Source organism: Ailuropoda melanoleuca, chromosome 14, assembly GCF_002007445.2.
Source record: "Ailuropoda melanoleuca isolate Jingjing chromosome 14, ASM200744v2, whole genome shotgun sequence".
Lineage (NCBI taxonomy): Eukaryota > Metazoa > Chordata > Mammalia > Carnivora > Ursidae > Ailuropoda > Ailuropoda melanoleuca.
In genome coordinates this window covers 103,858,469-103,886,214 of record NC_048231.1, presented here as the reverse complement: position 1 = coordinate 103,886,214, position 27,746 = coordinate 103,858,469, and positions in this window count along the sequence as shown.

Sequence of the window (27,746 nt, the reverse complement as noted above, 5' to 3'; positions counted from 1 at the left end):
GGTGGGTCTAAGTCCAGGGATGAAACCAGAAATTTAGAATCTAGGACACCAAACCACAGAGTCCTCTATTGCTGAATAACGAATCACGCCCCCCCCCCCAATTTAGATGCTTTGAACAAGAAACGGTATGGCACACAGCTTCTCCGGGTCAGGAGTTCGGGAGAGCCTTAGCTGGGGGTCCGGCTCAGAGTCAGTCCTGACACCGCAGGCCATGCTGGCTGGTGCTGCTCTGAAGGCTGCCGCCAGGACGGTTTTCTCACGCCGCAGGCAAGCTAGCTCTTAAGCCCTGAAATCCGCATGGGGCTGCTCGTCAGTCCTCAAGACATGGTGGCCGTCTCCTCCAGGGTGAGCGATCGAGAAGGGTAAGGCAGAAGGTGCAGTGTCTTTAAATACCACAGCTTGGAAAGCCCGCGATGTCAGCTCTGTGTCATTCTGTAGGTTAACCAGATGGGCTCTCTCCGGTGTGGGACAGGACTTCACAGGTCATGGACACCTAGGGGCAAGGTTGGGTAGGGGCCATTGGGAGGCCACAGCAGGGCCAGGTGAGACTCTGGAAGCAGGAAGAAGCATGGCTTATATGACTACCTAATTAGTGGTTTTCAGATTTTTCTTTTTTTTTTTTTTTTGACCAGAACTTTTTTATCAAAAATCCTTACATTAGAATGACAAGTAAAAATGGAGCTGTCCTAGTTCAGCTCATGCTGGGCTGCTGGTTCCCCTCCTCGTGCCCCATCTTCTGTCTCCACCTGCAATCAAGTGATGCTTTACCTTCTCCAAAGGACAAGACTTAAATCCAGGGAGCGTGTGACACTGGGCCCTGTCCCGCCCTGCTGGGAGCACTGGATATTAGGAACAGTTGATGGAAAGCAGTTAGAGCTAGCTATCAAAACTGAAACACACAAGTCCTTTGTCCTGTCAACTTTCCTTCTAGGAATCCATCCCACAAGTGTGCTTACGTAAGTGCACAGAGATGGCGACATAAGCACACTCCATAAAGGGTCTCACAGCAAAATTTGGGAAATGTTGAAGTGCCCCCAAATGACAAAGTTCTGCTTAAATCCACGACAATGGGACACTGAGCACTGAGTGAAAAACTGAGCGTGTTTATTTGTATTGACACGGAAAGAGTTGTTACATGAAAACGTCAGCTGCAAAATACTACTTACGGTTTGCTCCCACTGCTGTAAAAAATATATGCACATACATACTTTTATAGTCATAGAGAATTTCTGGAAGGTATTAATGTGGTTTTCCTTAGGGAAGTAGGAATGAGGAATGTGTAGGTCAGGGAGGGGATCAAGAGATTTCCATTTTTAAATTTACACCGTTGAATATTTTTAAAGTTGCTTCCAGCCGGTTTGTGATGAATCACGTTTTTATTGAGACACACTTCTTATACCGTAGAATTTACCCTTCTGCAGTGTGCAGTTCAGCGGTTTCAGGCTAGTGACAAGGTTGCGCAGCCATCACTGCCGTCTGATTCCGGGATGGGGTGAGTAGAAGTGAGATAGGAAAGCTGACTCGGATGACTGTTTCGTGGTGCTCAAGCTCGCTTTGCCGAACAGGTCACTGGAAGGGGCTGCCCACGGGACAGCCGAGTCATCGCACACCCTCCCGGGACCAGCTCCTCCCCGCATTGCTGATTCTGGAGGCTTCTGGCTCCTCCGTCACTATGCCGTGCTCACTGCACGCTTCCATCCCGAAGTGCTCCCAGTGTGTATTTTCTTGGCCAGGCACCTAGCCGACTCCGGACTTCTCTGCACCAACCGCTCCCTCTCTTCCACTCTGGATGGTCACAGCCAGTGACTCTGACCAGCTCCCACCACTGGCCATCCTTAGACGTTGGACGGTGCTCGTCGGTTCTGATACTCCAAGGCCCGGCCCTGCGGGCTTTGAAGCGCGGAGCACCCTGAGGCAGGAGAGGCTCCAGAGATCCACAGCAGGAGGAAGGAGGAGGGACTCCCAAACAGGAGCTCGGCGCCTGCCCTCTCTGCATTCTTGCTACAAGAGGAGAGGTGAAGCAACCCTTCCCTTCTGTCTGCCCCTTTCTCCAGGTCCGTATAACCTTCGTGTACAAGTTCAGTCCTGCTACCGCTAGCGGCAGTCCTGTCTTTGGGAAGGAATGATCAGAAACCCATATTCCTCACTCAGAACCAGGCACAAACTATGCTTCTCTGACACCGTGGGGTGTAGTGAGTGGCCTCTCCTGTTAGGAGGGTGTCAGCATTGGGTGGCCGGGTTCTCCCTGATGATGGGGCTCCCGATGGGCAGCTCCAAGCCCTCCTGGCTGAGCCCGCCCTATCAGCTACTCAGTCCCTTCCGCCAGACAACATCCTGGGGGTCCCCGAGAGCCTCGACGTCTGTGGGTCCCTTTGCCGGGCCCAGCTGCCATGGCCACCCAACCCAGGCCCCAGATCTGTGGCTGATGGCTCCCCCCCGCCATATATTCTCATACCACACACCGAGCCTCTCGTTTGGGAATGATTTGGGGGATTAAGACTCCCTGGAAGAACCAAACCCCAATCTTCTTCGCACGTCCCTGCAGCAAGTGTGTAAACACACTCGGATTCTCCATCCCGCTGCATCCCAAGCTGGCCTGAGGTGTCACCGCACAAACCCAGAGACACGGCCAGCACGGCCCCGTAGGTATCTGACGCACAGAGAGAGCGTATGCTATTTATAAATGCCGTGAAACACGTAATTAAATCGCCAAACCTGTGAGGCTCAATACATTTAAATGGGTTCTGACTCATCCTGATGTCTGTTTACAGAATCCTAGCAGAAAATGTACTTGAGGAACCAGAGAAGAGGACTTAGAACAAAATAAAATGTCAGGGAAATGAAATGTCAGGGCTCCTTTGCTTATTCATTTTCTAACCAGAGAACCCGGCGGGGCTAACCGATTTCTCACGGTTGTGAAGTGTTTTTGTACAAATTCAAGGGGAGACATCGCTTTGGACAAATTCATTTCTGGGAGGCAGAGAATTTTCCCTTCTGTTTTAATGCAGTCAGAAGAGAAACCAGCATATGTAACTAATGTGTAAATAATATCAAATTAATCTTGAATGGTCTTGGTTAGTTTACCTCTTTATCTTCGCACTTGGGTCCGAAACTCTGGGGCCCCAGGAGCACGTCAGAGTGGTTGTTCTCCGGCCCTCTGTTTTGAGGTCACTCTTGCCCATCGCTGCAAATCGGGATGATACCTTCTCTTTTCACCTAAAAAGGTACAGGCCCTCTCTGCTCCTGCCCATACTGGATGTGAGCTGGCTCAGCCCCGGTGGCCTTTTACAATTACTTAATATATTTTCCTAAATAAAAAACAAATGCAGAAAACAGGAGTCCAGAAAGACGGAAAGATGGAAGCCCTCAGGACTGTGCTTTGCCCCCTGGGGAGAGGCTCAGACCCTCCTTTGCAAGCTCCCCCCACGCACGTGGCTCTTGGAGAGGGGAGTTCCCATGGCAGCACAGGCCCGTCCTACTGCCCTGCTCCCCCCTCCTCAACCCCCCCCCCAGCACTTCTGAGGGAGCAGCACCTTTACAAGCCTTTACTGCGTGCGAAACACCGGTTCAGCATTTAACCTGAAATGAGGTCCAGCCCCGTGATCCAGAGACGAAATCCCGCATGTTTCTCGCTTGGCTTCTCCCTCCCCTGCGTCCCTGCTCCGTCTGTTTCCGCTCTCCTGATTCCTGCTGAGTCCTCACATACTCCTTTCCTGTCCAGGGTCCCCCGCACCCTTCTGTGTTCTTGCACCCGCGTCACAGTGGGCAGCACGCACCTGCTCCGCAGGGACTCCTGATGGCCCCCCACGGTGTCCCCATCACAGACACTGCACAGTTCCACCAGCTTGTTCTTAGGGCCGAAAAGACTCTCTGTGGATGTCAGCTCCTATCATCCCTGAATCGTACCCAGCAACTTCGCGTCTGCCGATCCTTCTGTCTCCTAACCCAGTTTCTTCTCCCAGCATGGTTGGGGTTGGGGCTAGGTAGGAGGGGGAACTGTGGGTGAGCGAGAGCGCTGGTCGTACCTGGAAAGAGACCATGGCCTCCTTTGCCTTGACACCTGCACGCCACCGTCCAGTTCCCTGATTGCTCTCTCTGTTCTCCTCTAGACGGTGCGACCCACCCCCCTGCCCATCTCCCTGTGCCTTCCTTCTTCGGCCGGGTCACAGCCCAGGAACAAGTACTGCGGGCATCACGGGGGCTGCACTGACGCAATCGTGACTGTTGGGACGGGACCAGATGGCAGGCTCTTCCTCTCCAGGGAGTTTCGTGGCCACACTTCAACCTGCGGCCCACGTCCCCGTTTCTTGATTGGACGTGTATCTAAGTATGGAAGACTGTGTGTCTAGGCCCTGCCTCATTTGAAAAACTGGTTGGTCTCCCTGGGTCCCTAGTTCCAGAGCTGTGTGGGCAGGGCAGGGTAGGGAGGGAAGCTGGGGTTGGTGTGGACGCCACGGGGGAGTGGAGGGGCTTTACTTGCACTGCCCGAGGTGCACGAGCTGGTCCTGTTGTCTTCATGTTCGTCCCCATCTTCTTCCCTCTTCACCACCCTCCACACTGGGACCGTGCTGTATACTCTGGTCCAAATATTCCAATATCAAAGTCTCCCTCCTCCTAGACTGAGGGAAAGGTTCCACTTCAGATCCTTGCCCCGGTCTGGGAAAATCCACTTGGGCAGAGACTGGCCGGCTGCAGGGGACACCTTCCCGGGCCTCTGATGGTCAGACCAGAGCCCTCCTCCACCCCCCATGCCGCACCTGCTGCCTGCCAGGGCTTCGGTCACTCGACATGAAGCACCAGGTCCTTTGGACCTGCCGTTTTCCCATGCTGCACTAGCAAGAACACTAGTAACAGTAACTCCACGAGAATCCCACACACACACGCACACACGCACTCATACAACGCTTTTCTTGCATAGTTACTCTTTCCTGTGACTCACAGCATTTTTCCCTCATGCGTAACTGAAACCAAACACCTCCCATTACACACCCTGGGAGCACATAGCTCCGAAGGAGAGTTGCCTGCGTGTTTACACGGTAAAATATGTATTCATTAAAAATAATGTTTAAAGCCAGAAATAACTTATGCATTGACAGTTTACAAGGGAAGATTTGAACACCTTTTTTTTTTCTCAGTTATTCACAAAAAACGTCTTACTGTTACCATAGATACAGATAAACTGACAACAGCAAAGTCCTTCTCGGAGAAATTCCCTGTGTCAGCCCTGGATTATGCTGGTAATGGAGGGGCACGCGGGAGGGGGAGCCCAGAGCCACTGGCAACCAATTCCACCAGGATCTGTTTTCTGTGGGTCCCAGTGGGGTGCCGGGGGACTTGACCTGTGGGCTGGAACAAGGTTGTCAAATGAGATACAGCCTCGGAAGAATTGGCAGAACTTGAAACCCAAACCTGTTCGTCCACTGCCCCTGCCCAGAGGGGCCAGGCCTTCCGCCTCCTTCCAGTCCCGTGGCAAGGAGCAGTCTCTACTCAGGGGTCAAAAGAAAAAGAGGTGTGCTCCCAGCCCAAAGGAGAAGCTACGATGGTTTTCAAGACTTGAAATAACGCGCACACCGGCTGTCACGCTGTATGGAGTCTTGCGCTCTGTTTGGTGTGGTGTATTCTCTGCGAAAAAAGTAATTTTAGAAAAAAACAAGGCAGAAAACACTGGGTACGTTAAGAGCTGCTAGAATTGAGTCCGAGGGGAGTGCCGAAGGCGCCCCAATGATACGACCCAGGGAGAGAAAAGCCTTCGTTATAAAGGGGCAAACCCAGAAGATGGCGGGTCTGAGGAAAGACGTGGACTTGGACGCTTATTCTGGGATTTGCTCTGTGCTGTGGGCTTAATCACATAGTTCAAAACCCTAAAATTTTCACGTTCAGAATGAGTGAATCACCTTGATCACGCACCACAGCTTGCTGCTTATTCTTTTATCTGCTTAATTGAGTCTAGGAATATTTATGGGGCTTACATTTGCCCTTTGAAGTGATGAAAAAGTTCTGGAAATGGACAGGGGTGGTGGTTACCCAGCACTGTAAATGTCAGTAATGTCACTAAACTGTACACTTAGAAATGGTGACATGGCACATTTTATGTGTTTTACTACAATAGAAAGAAATTATTTAAGTAAACAGCGAGAAATCTAAGAAAATATATTTTTTTAGTTTAACTACAAATAATAACAGGGAAGTAAGCCCAGATTGCATCGTGAGTTATTATGTGTTTTGTTAAATGCATATAACAGAGGTCACTTTTCTGTTTAGAACAATTTAAGAATAAAACGAATTGCTTTACTTAAAAAAAAACAAAAACAAGTTGCCTTTTGAGGGCCATGGTTGGGAACAAACAACGGAAGCCATCATTTGCCTGGTGCACTGCCACCTCCCTTTCTGTTGTGGTTTAAGGTCTGTGAGGCTGTGTCACCAAGTGGCCCGGGGTGGGGGATGTATATGGTTTCGTGTGTTTGATCCTAGTCCCTGCATGATGGTACCATTTGCTCCATCACCTGGGAAGCTGATGCAGCCCTCTCAGAAGGGTGGTGTTCGCGTTCTCCACACTTGCCCTTATAAAGACCAAGTTTATCCGAACCTGGTCAGTGTTACTTAGAAAGATCCTAAAAGGGCAGGGGTAGGGGACCAGGCAGTGGGGGAGCCTTGGACACCAGCAAAGGGACTAGGGAAATCTGATATATGATTTGTATACCTAGACCTGTGTCCATCTGAGATCTGAGTGGAATATCAGAGATCTGTTTTCACTGTTTCCACCATCTCTCTTCCAAAAAAAAAAAAGAAAAGAAAGAGAGAGAGAGAAAAAAAAGAAAGGTTGTTAAATGCAGTTAGAAGTTTAAACTTACACAATTTAAATATTCTGCTTGATATCACAATATTCTACATAGATCCTGGCAAAGTCTCCATTACTAGTGAGGGAAGTCCAGATGACCATCTGAATAGAGGAGAGATTGTACTGATTATAATACTTCCCTTCACATTCCTGGGGTTGTTCACAGAGGCTCTTTCTATGTGTTTATATTAAGGATACCCCTTATGAACGTGATTGCTATTTGGGTATGTGGATATTACTGAAAAGACCAAAATGTGACCAATCATTCTTTCCATTGAGTGAATCCATGAGGATTTTAAAAACTCAGAATTTGTGGGGAGAAAAAAATCCACCCGCGTAATGCCTTGCTGGGCTCCACCCCACCCGCTTTGTGGAATGGCCGTCCCGGGGCTGAACAAGAAATCAGCCTTTGGATTTCAAACAGCGGCTCAACACCAACACTAACCAGGAGCGTAAAGGGTGTTTTGTGGTTCATAACCATTTGTCTTGGTGTTATGAATTGTTAGAAGTGGCTAAACTATGGATGAACAGAAGGATAGATGGGTAAGTAGCAGAACGGATGGACAGAAGGAGGGGTAGGTGCATGAGTGGATGATGGTTGTACAAGGACAACGTGGTGGATGTTGAACTTTTTAAGGGACATAATTAATTTTATTTGTATTTTTCTAAATAAGCCATCTTCTCCATCTTTTTATCCTTTTAAAAATTCTCAAGAATTCAATCAGTGCTAGGTACCTGGGTAACAGTGGGAAAAAAATATGCACATAAGCATACAGCAGGGCAGAGCCAGGGGGAGGCATTCCAACAGTGCATCCCGGACACATCTGTGCTTTGGGTCACCTTACTAAAAGCAAAGTTTTCAGAAAGTAGGAATCTGTCCCAAAATTACAATTAAAATCTACTTTTTCTATCAACTTCATTGAAATTCCTGATTTAAGGGGAAAATGTAGATTTTTAGATCTCCTTAGAAATTATATATATGACTGAATAGATCTTAACTCTTCAGATGTGCTCATGGCAATTTAATATATGAAAAATTACTTTGAAGGAAAAAGAAGTTATGCAAATGATATAAGTAAAATTCTACTAGACACAAATGAATTCCCAGGTAGTATAATTTTTTCAAGGTATTAATTGATTCAGGCTTATTATTTTTATGAAAAGAATAGTTTTTTAGGTTTTGACTTCCATAATTAGAATGTACTTTTTTGTATTATCCGCGTGCAAAAAAAAAGTGTGTATACCTGACTTTAACACTAAAATTGGCATTCTATGCAATCTATTTTGCACTTTTTTTTTTTTTTGCTGACCTAAATTTACCCATCCCAAAATGAAAAAACAAAGAAGGTGATAGGCAATAAGATGTTGTATATTACAAGTTCCAGGCTGCTTGGGGGCCTTCACAGGACACATGACCCTTTCAGTCACTAAAAGGAAGGATCAGATCCGTAAGATCTCTCAAAATGCAAACTGCTGGTTCAAAATGGATCAAATCTGAAGGTGGGTGATTTTCACTAGAGTCAACGTGTCCATACCCATTTCACCGCATGTGAGAGAAGACAGTCCTGGCTCCTTCTTCTGTAGATCTTAGATTCCTACGGTTCAATGTAACTCCTCAATTGTAATCAATGATAACATCATGGGTGGGAGTAATAGTGAATAATTCAAATAAACCTGAAAACAGTTTTGTTTTAGTCTTTTGTTATTATTTGGTTGTTAAAATGAGAGCATAATTTAGAGTTTCAGTAATAGGCAAAAGGGAAAAACAAGATAGGTAATCAAGAATTCTTCTCATGTCTTTGAGCCCATTCAAGACAAGGATTGTGTCTTTCTTTTATCCCCAAATCCCAAGACACATAATAAGCCTTCAAAAATGGTTAAAATGTGGATGGATGGACAGAAGGATGGGTAGATGGGTGGTCAGATGAATGGACGGATAGGAAGGAAGATAGGATGGATGGATGGGTGGATGGATGGACGGATGGATGGGTAGATGGGTGGTCAGATGAATGGACAGATAGGAAGGTAGGACGGATGGATGGAATAGAAGGTAGTAAGAAGAGTAAAACCCATAGAGCTTGACTGATTCAATGGAATCTTCAAAATGGAAAGGAAATTTACATTGAATAGAGGCATGTTAGTAGCATCAAGTTCTTAGCAATATTTCTCAAAACATAACCTACACACTCCATTTATCAAAAAAATGGCAACTCTTGTCAAAAACACAGACTACTGGACTCCCTTTTAGACCTTCGAAGTTAGAATTGCTAAAGCTAGACCCAGGAATATGCTTTTTTCCAAGTTCTTGATGTACAGCAAAGTTGAAAGGCACTCAGAAGCAGTGTTACAAACTCTAAGAAGTAAGGCATCTTTTTAAAATCATTAAGTTTGTCACCTTCTACACTTATGGAAAAATCAAGAGATGATGAAAAAGGAAAAAAGAAGTCTCTCACTAGGGATAACACCACAGAAGCATGAAGTGAAAACAAACCAACCTCACCCTGTCTCCCCAGGAACGGACTGAACGAGCCGCCCTGTGCTGCAGCGCAGGGAATGTATCTCTTAGCCTCGAGACACTCCGTGCAGCAATTTGAGGATTACATGAGCAACGTCTGACATCTCCATACGGGGTAATAGTGAATAATTTTATAAAATGGTACTTTCCTTGACAGAAAATGCATTGTGGACCTTTTAATACAATATGAATGGAAATTGCACAGAGATATCATAGTCTGTTCCCACCAGTAATGTCGAGGGCAGTTAATTCTTACGTAGCCGGGCATACATGTCATGAGATTGGAAATGTGTTTCAGAACAAATGCCTGGGCCTCAGCACATTTTGTACATTTAAATGAAAAAAAAAAAGACACAGGTGTGCGTTCCACGTGAATCACGAGAATCACAGGGTAGCTTATGGATGCCGTGCGTTCCCTGAAGCTCATGACTTTAACATCGCACGCAGGATTCACGCGGTGGCTTAAACATTCATCCCAGAGCATTCGCAGGTGCACAGCACATTTCAGCATTTACCCTGGGTCATTCTCCCCGAGCCAAGTGCGGTGTCCGGCCTGCGCTTAGGAGCCCCTCCACACGCACCGCCTTCGTTCCCTCTCCTGCCTGAGCGGTGGCCAGGTCCCATCCTGCAGGCAGGTCATGTCCGTGGTGACGACACGGACGGTCAGATATTATTTCCTTACGTAATGCTGTTGCTATCGGAAGGTGCAGACACGTTTTGAAAATGTGATGGCGCTTCTCAAAGCCTGTTACAAGACAGACTTCACACTGAAGCTTTCCAAAGATCGGTGTTTGACCGTGGGAAATGTTCTACATAGTATGTCCTCCCCAACATTCAGTGCACACACAGTAAAAGAACTTCCATCTTTCCCAACACTCAAGCCGTCCTCATTGTTCAAATACATAAAGTTAACTCGGCACAGTTTACTTTCCGGGTCTGTTTCTCTGTGAAACAGCCAAAATCCAAGGCTGGTTCATCTTTGCCTGCACTGACTGCTGTGTCCATACCCATTGGCCACTGTGCTTCGTTGACACATGTATGGGATGTTAAATATTGGAATAGCACCTGAGCCTTTCTCATACACTTGTTTAAACCAAAGGAAATAATTGTCACCATTATTTACTGAAACAAACATGTTCAATATATTGGAGGGCTTCTAAATTAAGTCCTCAAATGATTTTATCACGTCCAATTCACTCGACTTTAGAGATGAGGCAGCGGACCCAGGTGTCCTCACCCCGGGGCGGCGTGGATGCCTGTCACCCTATCACTCATGCTCTGACTGCTGTGTCCCCAACTTCCAAGACTCAACAATTTCATGGAGCATTCGTAAGTAATTTTCCTCTTCGAGCATCGGGTCAGCCTTCTGCACATCCAGAGTGTTCCTGGTGCCAAATGGTGAGGGCAAGAAGCCTTTACCAGCTAGCCCTACGCCCCTCCTCTTGTAAAGCGTTTATCTTCACATTTAAAACGAGAGGAACCGCATGAGGTCACTGACAAACCACAGATGAACTCCAAGAAGCCAGTGTGATCTAGGGGCATTTACGGACGGGGGTCCATCCCTGGTGCTCTCCCCCCTGGCTAAGACATGGTCATGGGCAAACTGGACTCTTTCCAAAAGAGAGAAGTGGAGAAGAAGGAAGATTGGAAATGCTGAGACACAGCGCACAACCCGAAGTAGGAATACGGCCGGCCCGGAGGGGGAGAGGTGTCAGGAACACCACCCCAGCATCGGCATGGAGCTCCCCCCCGCCGTGGGAAGGAAATATGACTTATCCCGGGGGGGGGGGCTGGAGACACAGCATTGGGATATACATGACGTCACCGTGAGGCAGATTTTGGATTCATGTAAGTTCAAATTTAAAAAAGAAAGACTTTTCAGTTGAAGCTTGTATTTCGTGGCCTGCAGAGTTCTGTGGCTGGACTTGATGACGTCCAGGCCGAGGAAGCACTTAGGGGGTGTTACAGAGAGCAGTCAAGCCTTTGATCTGTGTTTGGGTTACGCGGACTCCCTATCTTGAGATCCAAGGAATGTAAACTGTGAGCAAAGAAAGATACTAATCTTTTCAACTTGATATCTTATGCTCAAGGCTTGTCATCCATTAAACATTTTACATGAACGCATTGAGTTTTGGGTGGCGATTCGGAAACACTGTTAGACGTCTCCCTATAGGAGAAGAGCAGCTGCGCGTTCATCCATCCGTTGCTAGCACCTTCTATGTGCGTGCCATGCATTGCTCTGGTCACTTGGATTCTGCCAGTGCACAAAACAGACCAACTCCCCTGTGCGTGAGGGGCTTGCCTTCTAACAGGAGGACGCAGGCAACACGCAGCAGACATCACGAGCAAGTACAGTATTTGGCGTTAGAAATGAATGGAGGGCTGTCCGCGTGCTCGGGGGTCACTGTGGAGGAGGGCATGCAAGTCAGGTGTGCACACAGAGAGGGTGAGAGCCCCGTGGGTCCCCTTGCAGAGCCATACTCCTTCCATACCCCCTTGCTGAATGTTAGCCACTCATTTCAACACTGAACTTGTTAGGAGTGGCCCAAGTAAGGAGCAAAACGGCCAGATTGCAATTTAGCTTCTGTTGCTGTTGCCTTTTCTTCCCATGCGTTTGTCCTACGTCAGATGTTGAGACAAGTTTCAGTAAACCGTGGGTGCAGGAGAAAGAGTTGCTGATAAATCACAGATCGAGAGGCTGACTCTGCCTCACCGAGGAGCTGCTCTGTAATTTCCTTAGAACTCCAGCCACGGGGATCAGTTTTCATCAGGGAATGAGGAGACACGGTCCTTGTGGGACTTTGGCTGAGCAATGGGCCCAACACGTATGGAAGCAATGTGGCACTACGTACCTGGCTCTATAAAAAGTGTTCAGATGCTTTGGCCTTTTAATCCTCACTTTTAAATATTTGCCCTGTTTTTATAACATTATAAAAGGAAATCTACTTGTAAATAATTCAAATGATGCAAAAGTAAAGAGTAGACAATGAGTATGAACATTTCCATGATTCCCCTAGACACACAGTTGCAAGGGTTGGGTACATCCTGCTTGACTTCTGACCATCCAGCTGGAAGTGGCCAGGTGTGTCTCATACGTGTGTGTGTTTCTAATGTAGGTAGTGTGGATCTGTACGGTAGTGGACAGAATATCTATGAAACCGGACATACACGATCGTATTGACACAGAGAAGGCTCCATACATGTTCTGTGACTCAGAAATATGCATGGACATGTGTGCATACGTCCGTGCCTTACACACTCAGGTCATTTTTTAAATGTTTTTTTTTAAAGATTTTATTTATTTATTCAACAGAGATAGAGACAGCCAGCGAGAGAGGGAACACAAGCAGGGGGAGTGGGAGAGGAAGAAGCAGGCTCATAGCAGAGGAGCCTGATGTGGGGCTCGATCCCATAACGCCGGGATCACGCCCTGAGCCAAAAGCAGATGCTTAACCGCTGTGCCACCCAGGCGCCCCCACACTCAGGTCATTTTTATTAACAATGGCATAAAATTCCAGGGTCTGACAGCAGTGTAATTTATTTACCTAACTCTTTCCGATGGATACTCGGACATTTAAAATTTTTCATGTTAAAAAAATCTGCAAGACATATTGTTAGACACATATGTAATGAAATCGGACCCTGGGCACACGCCAAGTGCTCTTCACAATGACTTCCTGTAGGTGGAATTACCAAGTCAAAAGGTGAGCACATTTAACAGTTTGATAGATATTGTTAGTTTTCCTCCGAAAAATGTGGTGTCACACTGCAGGATATGCCTATTACTCACATGTTCATCAAAAAAGTAGTATTAATATTTTAGTCTTTGCCAATCTGATAGATGAAAATTTATATTCCGCTCTCTCCATTTCTGTTTAACAAAGCTCAGCAGCTCTCATGCATCCATAGAGTTTTTCTGTTTCTAAGGACGAGTTGGTGGTGTGTTCTGCACATTTCTGTCTTCGGTTGACTTCTCTTTCTTGGTTTTGACCTCTATGTATTAGGAAGATTAATATTTCACCTATTGGATAAATTACACATTTTTCCCACTCGTCATTTATTTCCTGTGATGTCTCTGGCCAAATCAATTATATTTTCCTTTATACTTTTTTGTCTTGGTCTTACGCTAAAACAATAAAATCTTCTCCACCCCCAAATTAAGATATTTTCCCCTAGTTTATGCTTTTATTTTCTAATATACATACGTTTATTAATCTACTGATACCTCATTTTATGAGTGGGTAAGGAAGGCAGCCAACGTTTTTCTTTTCCCCTAAAGATAGCCAATATCTCTTACTATTTACCGTATAATCAAGTTTGTATTGTATAATCCTTAAATTTGTAATATAATCTCTACCAGGCAGTTATAAAACCCCTCTGTAGTCTTTATTTTGTTCCGAAAGCGCTTGTCTCTCTGCCCATTAGAACCATCCCGTGATAGCTAGCTGGCTGCAGTGGGTCTATCCACTCACTCTTCATTTGCAAACTTTTCTTAGCTACCCCAGGAAAGTTTCACCTCCAGATTAACTGAGTATTTTCCAATACAAAAGTGAGATTTGGACTTCATTTAGAGATTAATCTGGGGGGAATGGACTTCTCTAGAATATTGAATTTCCTCCATAAGCCCATGTTATAGTATCCATGTTTCTCAGGCTCTCTTTCTCATTTTCCAATAGAGTCATTTACTTTAACTCATCTGCATTATGTTAAATGTTAGCTGTGATACAATCCTTCTTGCTGCTGTGAATCACATGCAGAAAATATAACTCGATGCTATGTGTCCATGTATATGGAAAAAGAGAATACTTTTTAAATACTTAGGCCACTTTCCTACACATTTTGTATTATATTTTGGCAAAAGTTTAGGGCATTTCTAAGTCTACAACTGTGTAATATACTCACAGAGATAATATTATCTTTTCCTTTCCAGTATCTTCACGTTTTTTTTTCTTGTTTTAACTGAACCTTCAAAATAGTTGAAGATATTGCCTGTCCATGCTCCTTGCAGCCTTCATGGCGTGAGTCCTTAAAACACCCAGGAGAACAAACAGGCCGTGTCCATTTTATAGACTCAGAGGGGAGTATACAAGGAGAGCAGAGTGAAGCCCACCGTCATCAGTAGACGTGTTTGTGCAAGCACCTGGTAAGGGACAGCCTTATCAGGATTTAAAGCCAGATCCCTAACGTCCACAAGCTTTCCATCCAAGCCAAGTTGCAGCACACAGCAGGTGAATCAAACCACAATTAGGAATCAGTTCAAGACCTCCCATGGAATTTGGCTGGCAAAGGTTTCACCCCAGTGGCTGTGGGGGGTTGGGGGGAGTCGGGGCGGGGACTGGGACCCTTAGGAGGGTGTGGTCTGCAAGGGGGCAGGAGGGTTTGCTTGCTGGCGTTTTTAGCAGAGTGGGGGCAGGTTTCTGTTCCTGAAGTAAGGTGATCTGGTGGCTCATGTCTCTGCGTGGAGTTTGTGGTGATTTTAGATGAGAAATCACGGTTGGGTTGGGAGAGTGGCTGCCCTGAGAAGCAAGCCCAGAGCTTACCCCTGGGGGAGTCCTGAAGTCAGTGGCAAACAAACCCAGAGTGAGCGGATCCAGGAAACGAGCTGGCCCAGTCGGGGGAAGAGGCAGGACCAGGCGAGCCTGCGTGAAAGGCACACCCGAGTGCCCTGGCGTCAGGCTCGCAGGGAGCTGGCTCTTGCTGGCGGCTTTGGGGCCCAATGTAAAGCCACCGCCATCCCCCGGCAGTGGCGGGCAGGGCAGCGAAAGTCCGGGCGCGTGCTCAGACGGCGAATCCCGCAGCAGCTGGGGGTGCGTGGAAAAACCGAGGCAGGCACCGTGCTCCCAGAATCCCGGGTAGGGATGGGTGTGAAGAGCCAAGACCCGGCGTAGGGGAGGCCGGGAAGGAGAAGGGGAGGTGTGGACATTGGGAATGGCCGTGTGCCTCTCAGAAGGAGGCAGGAGTGCAGGCACCTCGCAGTTCTCGGTCTGAAACGGTGCACAGGGCGGGGGCCACCACGGAGAGCGTGATGGGGAAGGTCGGCTCTGCGTGTTTTGGGGGCGGCTGCGGAGAGTTACAGCCCGCGGAAGGCTCGGGTTGCGTAGACACCAGGAGCGTGTGCAGCTGACGCGCCCTGAGCGCTCGGCGGGGCCCAAACAGCGGCACAGTTTTAGGGCCACCGCCACCCCCACTTCTGGGACTTTCTGTCACCCCAATGAAAGCACCTGCCACCCACGAAGTAGTCACAGCCGCTCCCCAACACCTCCTGGCGCCCCGAATTTACTGTCTCTGCGGGTTTGTCCGTTCTGGACACCACCGAAGGGGAACCGTGCCAACGGTTGCCTTCCGTGGCGGGTTTCTTCTCACTTGGCCTGTTTGTGTCCAATGCTCGTGGGTGCTGGAGGCCCTGTCGGAACTCCCTTCCCCTTTGCACGGAGTGGGGGGCCCGCTGTGTTCGTTGGGCTGCTGGTGCCGTTGGGGCGGCTCCAGCTTTCGGCCGCTGTGCCTGGTGCCCTCGGAGCGCTGAGCGAGCCAGGCGCTCGCTGCGCGGCTTTCAGACACTCCCCGCAGCCCCCTGTCCCTTGTGAGGATGCGAGTGAGCTGCCCGCAGGTACATGGCTGCTCCGGCAGGAGTGACAGTGTGACTTCGAGCCGCCAGCAGCCCTCTGTGAGGCCTGATCATCCCCGAGCCCCAGAGCGGGAAGTCACCGCACCCTGGGGGCACAGATGACCTTGCCTGCCCTCTGGCCACTGTCATACTAATGCCCACCCACCCCCCCCCAGCCCGCCCAGCACGTCCTGAGGGTAGGACTAGGACACCTGCTGTCTGGGGGGCGGTCCCTAAGCGAGAGGGCCTTGTGAGGAAGCATGTGATGCAGGTGGGGACAGCGGAGTGTCCTGGACGAGCTGGCCAGGAGGCCATAGCTTTAAAAAGAATAAGGGAGAAAACCTCAAAGATGTGCCATTGTAACAGTGAGTGTTTGGGGGGGGGGTGAGCACGGAGGAAGGTGCACCGCCGGGGGCGGGCGGCTCTGCTGGACGGTGCTGGCCGGCCAGGTCGGGCTGGGTCAGGCCTGTACCCCAGCCGCCTGGCGAGGGGCCGGGAGTCTGAGCGCAGACGCCAGGGCCAGGGCGGTGGGCTGGCAGGCCTGTCACTGAGGGCAGCGCGCGCCAGGATCGCTCCCCGCGTGGCGAGGGAAGCGCTGGGAGGCCTGCGCGGGCGGGGAAGGAATCGCGGCGTGAGCGTCATGATGCCTGCCAGGAGCGCAGCTGTTTTTAAGACTGGCTGTTGTGAGTCTTCGTAAGAAGCTCAACCGACTACTTTTAATAGCTTTAGAAAGGAATTAATATGCTTGCAGAGCAAAGGAAAGACATTCAGGAGGGGGCACATACTGGGAATGCACCCCGTCCGCGCAGTGTGCAAACTTACCGAGCACTCCAAGGAAGTTTCCTTCTTTCCAGGCTCTTGAACTTTCCCTGACTCGAGCCTGCAGGGGCCATTCACATAATTGCTGCTTTCCTCTTCCGCTCCGACACAGTCCCTTCCCGAGCTGGACCCTTACACCAGCACTTCTTACTTACTGCCCTTAAAAATGGCTCTGAGAGGCCAGGATGAAGTCATCCCCCATGGCTTGAGGCCATGCTGAGCTCTTTTCTTCTCTGAGCTCCTTAAAGCATGAAGGGTACATGCCACACAGTTAGTAGATCAGTACTGTTCTACTTTGTTCCTGGTTGTTTCACGTGTGTGTGTGCACGTATGCAAGTCTGTGCGTGCACGTGTGCGTGTGTACCTGTGTGCATGCATGGGGTTTCCCTCCCACGCCAACCTCAACTATAATATCACAGACTCTTGGAGAGATTAAAGCCACCGTTTCTCATTTCCCCAACCCCTCCTATTCTCCACACTTAACACACTAACCCAGTGCCCGCCACAGGTTAAGAAATGCATATTGGTGGGGCGCCTGGGTGGCACAGCGGTTAAGCGTCTGCCTTCGGCTCGGGGCGTGATCCCGGCGTTATGGGATCGAGCCCCACATCAGGCTCCTCCGCTATGAGCCTGCTTCTTCCTCTCCCACTCCCCCTGCTTGTGTTCCCTCTCTTCGCTGGCTGTCTCTATCTCTGTCAAATAAATAAAATCTTTAAAAAAAAAAAAAAAAAAAGAAATGCATATTGGTTATTAAGTAATTGGGAACAAATTTAATTTCAGGATTTGAAACCAAGAGTGATGAAATTCAGGGACAAATCACAGAAGATTCTTTGTTTCCTATGCTTACTGAGGGAGTGGAGAGGTACGGAAATAGAGTAAAATCAATTCAGTTGAACAGAATTGGCAATTTTGGAAAGACCCCCACCTCTCAGCGACGGTTTCACGAATGGTTATGACTTCCACAGAGTTCACGGAAGCCCTTCATCACACACCTTTGGGTCATTTTAGATGTAACTGCGTACGAACTTGGAGACAGGCCCAGCTTTTGAGAAGGATAGGGAAATCGTTTCAACCACTGTGGCCAGCTCGGCGCCCATGCCCTCAGAGACGCACCGTCCTGTCCCTGTCCTGGGTGGGGGGGTTGGTGGCAGCCCAGGGACCCAAGGAGGTGGGGACGCTGAGCCTCACGGGTGTCCCTGAGGCAGAATCCGGGTCGGAAGCCGCACGCACACCCCAGTGCTGTGCGCCTGCCTCCACTCGCTCTTCCTCCCAGGCCAACCCAATGATCAATCATGGAGACAGCACACACCCCTGGAGGCGGCCCCCTGACTGAGCTGCGTCTGCTCCTTCCATACAGGCCGTTTCAAGCCCAGGATCCCTCCACCCCCCAGAGTTGAGCCCTCTCTGCCCCCCAGGATTCTCACCTAGGGGCAGCTCCTTATCTTGATGTGGAAGCATTTGTGTGTGACAACACCTCTGAGGAAAAAGTGGGGGCTCTCTGAGAAAATCCAGTGTCCCCAGCTCGGGGTCTGTTTGGATCCTTATCTGTATGACCCCAGCTTGCTGCACGGGACTTACGGGATTTATGGGCACAGGTTCTGTTAGCGCTCAGCAGCTGGCCGTCCAGGCGCCCGCGCCCTCACAAGACCACAACACGCTCCCCAAACTTAAAAGTCTCCAGAACTGAGGTCAGAGGTCAGCTGGTTTTTAGAATCTACTGGTGTCATGTTTTGGCACAATTTTACAGATAAAGCATTTTGCTGAGATTTAGACGGTCTTTTGGTTTTGGGATTTGAAGCTTGGTTTATCTGTTGTTTTTGATGATTCCCTAAAAGTAGTCTGATCTTTTGGGGGCAATGAACCAGTTCTGGGGTTTTTTGAGAGCCTGTTCTTGGACAAGGAAATACATTAGTGATGGTACTATTCATTATTCATTAAGTTTCTATGCGCACAAGACGCTTATACTGCACGTGATTAAAATAAAAACAATAAAAGCACTTATTTCAGAGTCTAAAATGTAACATTGTATATGGCTTCCGCGTGTCCCCCTACATGAGATTATGACAAGCCAGTTAAACTGCTGCTGGCACACAGAATCACAATGTGATCATTTTTTTTCTTCTGGGAGAAAACAGACACAGGTAGCGGGCTTGTAACGAAGACACCGTGCAGACCTATCGCTGTTGAGATTTTAGTTGCATGACCAGGTTCCTCAAATGCTTTAGGGTTTGTGAAGGTTAATTTTGTGTGTCGACTTGGCAAGTCGTGGTGCCCAGTTATTGGTCCAACGCTGGTCTAGACGTTACTATGAAGGGTTATTTAGGTGTGGTTAACATCCAGATAAGTAGGTTCTCAGCAAATTCACCCTCAGTTGGAGGCAAATGGCGGTTTCCCAAAGAAGGCGATCACTAGACGGCAACGCAAAGACCCTGCCTGAGTTTCCCTCCCGCTGCCCTGCAGGATCCAGCCTCGGGGCTGCAGAATCCACGGCTCTCCTGTCTGCCAGCCCACACATTTCGGAATCTCCAGCGCCCCCACCCTCTCATGAGCCAATGGCAAGTCTCTCTCTTCGGCTTCTCTGGAGAGCCCTGACCAATACAAGCATCATATGGTCAGAAGCCCTTAACCAAGGCACTGAGGTTAAAACGGGCAAAAACAATGCTCTTCCCTTCCCAAGGAAGCTGAATTTAGTTAAAATCAAATATATCTTTTTAAAAAAGATTTTACTTATTTACTCAAGAGGGAGCGAGCAAAGGAGGGAGCATGAATTGAGGGGAGGGGCAAAGGGAGAAGGAGAAGCAGGCTTCCTCCTGAGCAGAGAGCCCAATGCGGGACTCAAACCCAGACCCTGGGATCATGACCTGAGCCGAAGGCAGACACCTAACTGACTGAGCCACCCAGGTGCCCCCCAAAAATATATCCTGATCAGAACCAAAGGTTCATGTTGTTCAATATTGTAAGATGGGTACATGTGCAATTTTTTTCATGTACAATTTTAAGAAAAACAGTTTGTAAAATAAAATATTTAGGGAAACCAGAGCTAATTAAATGTTATTTTAAACAGCTTCAAAACCATTCACTCAAACCTGTGTGTAAGTACAGATGGTGTGAGTGGTCAAGTATTAATAGTTAACTCACATGAACAGATGCCCCGTCCCCCCAAGCCCCATGAAACTATAAGGTTCTGTGAAGAAGGAAGAGCTGTCCTTGTTTGCTAACAGTGAACAGAAAGCTTACAGCTTCGTTGAAAAAAAAATGTGTTTTGTGAAGAAGTGGCATTTTTTTGATTGGGCTTCGTCCCTTGTGTAACACCTTTGTCACCGTCTGGCTTCGGACCCCAAACAGGGGCTGTCAGGTCCTCCGCTTGGAGGAAAAAACCAGAGCGGGTCCTCCAATGCCCCGTGAAACCAAGTGAGCGTGATCGGTGCTAATAGCCTTCGCGTCTATATATAGCCTTCCCCAGGACCGCGTCTACATGGCAGGGCCAGAAAGGCATCTGCCCCGGATTCCAGCCCGATCAACCCAACACTTGCCAACACCTTCCAGGGGAAGCAGTCACATGCGTGCCCCTATTGTGAAATGAGTGATTCCCTGTGATTTCATCGTGTGAATCTGCATTTCCCACTAAATAAAATAAACTCAGATTCTCAGATTTCTCCAGATGGACTCTAGAAGTACCAGAAACAGGCCAGGGGCAGCCCTACTCCGCAGAGCTGGGGAGCCCGGGTTTCCTGATCCCTCCACCCCCAAGCTCTTTCTCAAGCTCACAGGTCACACGGGCACCAGGTGACCTGACAGCTTTCGTCTCACTGAGTAGAAGGTGGCCTGCGAAGTCTGGCCGGCACATGACGAGGGATGAGAAAGTTCCCCCAGTTTTCACAGGCAGAGAGGCAGTGACCACCCAGTAAGTAAGCTCAGCTGTTTGAACAAGAATTAGAAAACATGTGTGTGCAATTACAAAGGTTGTGTTTGGGGAATGCTGGTGGCACCCGTACGCCAAACCCCCCGAGTCCGAGATGGCAGCCCTGTTGTCTTCGCCTCCCGATGCCCAGACTGCCCTGCAAGGTGTCCCCATGTGCTGAGTCATGGCACGCGCGGGGGGCTGCACGTGGGGGCTCTGCACCTCCTCATTCCCCCTGCCAGCGCTGATGTGGTGTCTCTCTGTGCTGTGGGGGTCAGGTGCGCGGCAGCCTTGTTCTGCCAGGCCTCCGAGAACCTTCATCAAATGAAGGTGGCTTGATGGGAGGTGACCCAGGAACCATGTGTTAACAAGAAGGACTGTGAAACAAATTTATTAGCTTAATTTTCCAAATACAAATAACATGTGAGAAGCACAATATATGCCCAAAGAATGGAAGAGAAAGGGGGAGGCTAACCACAGTTTTTAAAGACACACAGCATGGCCCTCGGAAGGGGAGGGGCTGATTCGCCATCCAGTCATCCCAGAGGAGTTCCTGTGACCTCCAGCAAAGACACTCTGGATCCCACGTGTTTGCTTTTCTTAAAAGACAGATTACGATTAGTGAGCAAACAAATTTTGTAAAGACATTTGATAGCCTTAGGAAACTCAGAGAGTCTATGCAGGCATGTAAAACCATAGACCAGCATCATACAGGAAGGAAGGAAGGAAGGAAGGAAGGAAGGAAGGAAGGAAGGAAGGAAGGAAGGAAGAAAGGAAGGAGAAATAGACTTGCATTGTTATAAAACTAGCAACAATGTCTACAATAGCCAAACTATGGAAAGACCCCAGATGTCTATCAACTAGTGAATGGATAAAAAAGATGTGGTGTAGATACACAATGGAATACTACTCAGCCATCAAAAAGAATGGTATCTTTCCATTTGTAACAACATGGATGGAACTAGAGGGTATTATGCTAAGCGAAATAAGTCAATCAGAGAAAAAATTATCATATGATTTCATTCATATGTAGAATTTAAGAAACAAAGCAGATGAACATAGGAGAAGGGAAGGAAAAATAAGATGAAAATTGACAGAGAGGCAAATCATAAGAGACTCAACCATAGGAAACAAACTGAGAGCTGCTGGAGGGGAGGTAGGTAGGTGGGGGGTGGGGTAACTGGGTGACGAAGGAGGGCACGGATGTAATGAACACTGGGTGTTATATGCAACCGATGAATCACTGAATTCTACTTCTGAAACTAATAAATAAATTGATTAAAAACTGCTTTAGCATAGACATAAACACACTTCTTAACAGGACTTGGTTGTCTTTTCCTGTGAAATCAAACCCATCTCTACCTTGGGAGTTCCACTTTCTAGTTTTGCCGGGCCCCACGTGTTCAAGCTGCATGAACACAGAACTAAACGGGAAGTGCACCTGCAAGGAAGTCTGATTTCGGCATCAAAGCGTGTCTCCATCCTCTCTCTGAATTTTGCCCATTGACTTCAGAAACAGTGTCTGCGTTTTCTGCCTTCTTCCCTTTCACTTGGTCATAGTCGGGCCAGACTGGAGATAGAAGCTGAGATGGGCAAGCCCGAGGCCACCTCATGGGACACAGGCAGAGGCCCTTCTGGGGGTGTGGAGACGTTGAGGCTTGAGTCAGTGAGATGATCTCCTGCACAGGAAGTTGGACCCTAAATCCTCAGAGCCACCATTTTGGAAACTCAGCAGATAAGAGATGATCTTGACAGACTCCTCTACTCTGGGGATAGCTCAAGGTCACCCACAATGGCCGGAAAGCATTCAGGGACTATGGGTGTCTTAGAATAAGCTCGATTGTCCACAGGGTGAAGTCTGGAACTTCCGGGGGTTCCCCATGAGCCTACTGGCTTCCTGGAGACTGTCTTTCACTATTGTAACTATACCCCAGTTCTCAACAACCATCCCATGAGAATCCACCAAGAGCTGGCATCTGTAATCCATCAATAGATATTTAGAATTTTGATATGGATATGTCATTCCAACTGTCATATTGATGGAATACCCACTATGCCCTATATAATGATGGCTATCATCTGCTATCTTATTTCCCATCCTTGATAACGTCTACCAGCATCTCCTTAAGCAGATGTTCCTGTTTCCATTGGGTGGAGGAGAGGCTAGGGCTCTTAAGGAAGTCAGTCATTTGCTTCTCAGTCCCAGTAAGAGACACAGAGAAGCAGGACTCAAACCTAAACTCATCCACTTGTTCCTCAAGCACTTACTAAGAACCTGCTACCATTTTAAATGTAGGTTTGTTTCATTACCTCAAAACATTTCTACTCGTATCTCTTCTTTGAAAGATGAGAAAATTGAAGGCCACAAAGTAACTTTCCCAGTCAACTGAGCAACTACCAGCAGAGACAGGAATAAGATACAGGTAACAATTACCAGTTCACTTACCACTGTTTTCTTAGTGAGCCTATCTGTATTTTCCTATTTGTTTTATACACACACACCCACCCACACACACACACATAGTGAAAAAATTAGATATGAGCCTCATGAGTTTTCAGACAACCTAAACAAATTCTTTCTGTCTTAATAAAGAATCCAAGAACCCCTTCAAATACTATCAACAAATAAATACCTGGATGTGTTCACCCACACTGAATATTAACATTCTGGTTATCAGAGTGAGTAAAATTGGGGAGACTGTCCCACTTCCAGAGCTCTGTCTTCCCAAAGGTTATTTATGTTCATAGTAATATATGTCACACCAGTCATGTGGGGGAATAACATAACTGCATGAATAGTTTCTGCCCTCAGGGGGCTTGGCTGAGTTGGGAAGAATGATACCACATGGAAATGGACATACATGAAATTCCTTAAAACTGGTTTTCAAGTAGATTTATTTCTTCAGTCATCCTTGAATGAAAAGGGAAAGTCCTGGATGTTCAAGCGCTCAGGTCCTTAGACGAAGAGCTATTCATTCTACATTTTAGAAAGGGGTGTGAATTTTTGTGAACTCCTATTTCCTTGGATACCTCTCAAGCACCATCTTTCTGATTTTAGGACAAGGAAAGGATGCGGCATTCCTGGGTTCTAGCAACCCAGGAACAGAGCAGAAGGCAAATGGCTTTACTGCTTTTCTACTCTGAGAAGCTCAGATGCCTGACATGTGTGCCCTTGGTGCTGTGAATGACCTTGACCCACGCCCGTCAAGGTTCCTGCCTTCTAGCTCCTGGTACTGCGGTTGCTTCTGCTGCTGAACCAGCGTCTGCTGTGAAGATGGTGGAGCTATGCCACCTACTTGTTCCCTTCTGTTTCTTGTTTGCTGTGTCATTTATGAGAAACGTATACTGTGTCTGCCGTATCACCAAACCTGACAGTCGGCACTCTGTTACAGGGCTTGGGGTTCTTCTGGGGGTTCCGGCAAGCAATAGTTCACTTATTCTTATATTCCTAATCACTGGTAAATTATAGAAGTTATAAATTCATTCTCTTTTAAAAAAAATAGAGTGCTGCAGATAAAGTTCCTTTGGCTGCTCTCCTTTCTTCTGCTCCCCAAGGTAATCCCTCTAGCTATCCTTGGGTGTTTTTATATTTCTACACACATTTTGATGCATCTTGTTACATGATGTGTGTGTAATTGGGTGCGTTATCACAGTATAAATGTAATTCTGCAATTTTTTTTTACTTTGTTACCTTTTTAGGTGAATGAACTTTATTTTTAGATTCATCGCAAAATGAAATATAAGGTACAGAGAGTTCGCCTAGACCCCCTCCCTGTGGCCTACCTGTTACCAGCATCCCCACCAAGCCCTGCATTTGTTACAACTGGTGAAGCTCACTGACACATCATGGTCACCCACAGTTTACATGAGGGTCACTCTTGGTGGTGTGCATTCGATGAGTTGCACAAATATATAATGTCATGTGTCCACCATGATGGCATCACACAGAGTAGTTTCACTGTCCTAAAAATCCCATGTGTTCTCCCTGTTCATTCCTCCCGCTAACCCAATCCCTGGTAGCAACCCATCTTTTTACTGTCTTCATAGTTTTGCCTTTTCTAAAATGTCATATAGTTGGAATCATACAGTATATGGCCTTTTCAGATTGGCTTCTTTTACTGAGTGATAGGCACTTAAGTTTCCTCCATGTTTTCCCATGGCTGGATATCTCATTTCTTTTTAGCTCTGGATAACAATCTATTGTATGGATGGACCACAGTTCATTTATCCATTCACCTCCTACTGAAGGACATCTTGGTTGCTTCCAAGTTTGGACAATTACAAATAAAGCTGCTATAAATATCGATGTGAAGGTTTTTGTGTGGGCATAAGTTTTCAAATCCTTTGGGTAAATACCAAGGATCATAATTGCTGGATCTCCTGGTAAGAGTATGTTTCATTTTGTAAGAAACCACCAACTGTCTTCCAAAATGGCTGCACCATTTTGCATTCCCACCAGCAAAGAATGAGAGTTTCTTTTGCTTTTCATCCTCACCAGCATTGTCAGTGTTCTAGATTTTGACCGTTCTAATAGGTGTATGGTGGTATTTCATTGTGCCTTTAATTTGCAATTCCCTGAGGACATGTGATATTGAACACTCTCTCCCGTGTTTACTTGCCATCTGTATGTCTGCTTTGGTGAGATGTCTGTTCAGATCTTTTGCTTATATTTCAGTTGGGTTGCTCATTTTATTATTGGTGAGTTTTCAAGTTCTGTATACTTTTGGATAACAGTCTTTTAACAGATGTGTTCTTTTGAAAATATTTTCTCCCAGGCTTGCCTTCTAATTCTCCTGACATTGTCTTTCACAGAACAGAAGTTTTTCATTTTAATGAGCTCCAGCTTATCAATTTTTTTATGGATTGTGTCTTTGGTGTTGCATCTAAAAATTCATCTCCAAACCCAAGGTCATCTAGAGTTTCATGCATTTTACAGTTAGATTATAGTACATTTTGAGTTAATTTTTGTGAGGGATGTAGGTCTGTGTCTAGATTAATTTTTTGCATGTGGATATCTTGCCTCATTTGTTGAAGAGATTATCTTTGCTCCATTGTATTGCCTTTGCTCTTTTCTCAAAGATCAGATGATTATATTTATGAAGGTCTATTTCTGGACTCTCTACTCTGTTCCATTGATCTATATAACTATTCTATTGCCAAAACCACACTGTCTTGATTATAGTAGCTTTATAGTAATTTCTTGAAGTTGGGTAGTGTCGGTTCTCTGATTTGATTCATCTCTTTCAATGTTGTGTTGGCTGTTCTGGGTCTTTTGCCTCTCCATATGGACTTTAGAATCGGTTTGACAATACCCACAAAATAAGCTGCTGGGATTTTAACTGAGATCATGTTGAATCTATAGGTCAAATTGGGAAGAAACAACATTGACAATATTGAGTCTCCCTGTCCATGAACATGGGATATCTCGCCATCTATTTAGTTCTTCTTTGGTATCTTCCGTCAATGTTCTGTAGTTTTCCTCATATAAATCTTGTACATATTTTGTTAGATTTCTACATAATTATTTCATTTTGGATGAATGCTAATGTAAATGGGAATCTGTTTTTAATTTCAAATTCTGTTTGTTTTCAATATTTTCTTTGACCTTAGCAGGAAAGATGTGAGTTTCTCACAATTAAGTGATATCAGCTATAGGTTTTTTTATAGATTTCCTTGATCAATTTGAGGAAATGCTCCTATATTCTTCATTTGCTGAGAATTTTTATCATGAGTGAGTTTTAGATACTGTCAGATGCTTTCTCTGCATCTATTGATATGATCATGTGATTTTTCTGCTTTAGCCTATTGATATGATGGATTGCATTAATTGATTTGCAAATGTTGAGACTTCATACCTGGGATAAATCCCACTTGGTTGTGCTGTATAATTGTATGCATTGTTGTATTTGATTTACTAATATTCTTTTGAGGATTTTTGCACCTATGTTTATGAAAAATATTGGTCTGTGGGTTTTTTTTCTTGCAATGTCTTTGTCTGATTTTGATGTTCATCTCTTCACTTTTAAATGACATAACTGCCTTCTAAAAAAACAGTCCAAATAAAAATGTGTATCATTTCTACTTTTAAATTTTTTTTAAAAAGCACTCAAAATATGCATGCTATTTTAAATAGCAAACGGACATTTAAAAATCCCTTTTAGCTTATCATCCAGTACTAGTCGCTTAAAAGACTTAGTCACGTTCACAATAAAACCAACTGAAGCCAAGTGTGAATGATAATGTCTTATCAACAACAACGTCTTCCATCCGAAATGTATTTCATAGTTTTGCACATCTATTGTTTCATTTTATTTTCACAAGTGGGCTGGTATCGCTATGATTTCCCTTTGCAGATCAGGAAACAGTGACTCAGGGATGAACACCTTCCCTGTGGTGAAATGAAGTTGAGCATTCTGGCCCCTAATCCTGGTCTTTCCACCAGAAATACAAACTTTCCTCCATGGGCCTTTTTCTTGCCTCCCTGAACCCTGGTTTTTCCCAACGTGTTCCCCGAAGGCCTCTAACCAGAACCTGGGGCCTCTTCCAGCCAACAGAGCAGAAGGTGTAGCTTTAACTTCCTGTCGCTTGACCCCTCCCCCCTACCTAGCCCCCCTCCCCGTGGCACTGGTTGTAGAACTATTCCCAGACATCATCTGGGTGGGCTGCCCAGGAGCACTTTGTATGCATGTTGCCCCCGCTCCCCATTCTAGCCATTTCATCCCAGCACAGTGACTTCAGGCTTCTGTGCGACCAGAAATGACACACTCCCTGCTCTTAGCCATGACATAAGACCTAAAATTAAAGCCCAAGAATCTGTGTGCTTTGACATCTGGCAATACTTGAAGCGCCTCAAACGGCCTAACGGCACGTTCCCCTCCCCACTCTGCTCTCATGGACTTAGTCTCCTCCCAAACAGCTCTTCTCATCACGGGCACCAAACACAGTGCCTGTTCGTTCCCCCAGTAGTGGGATTCACTTCCCTGGAAGCTCACTGACTTCTTCAAACCAGCTGATCATCTGCCCCAGGGAAGCCCCCTCCTGCCACTGCAGAGCTCTGCCCATAGCCCCT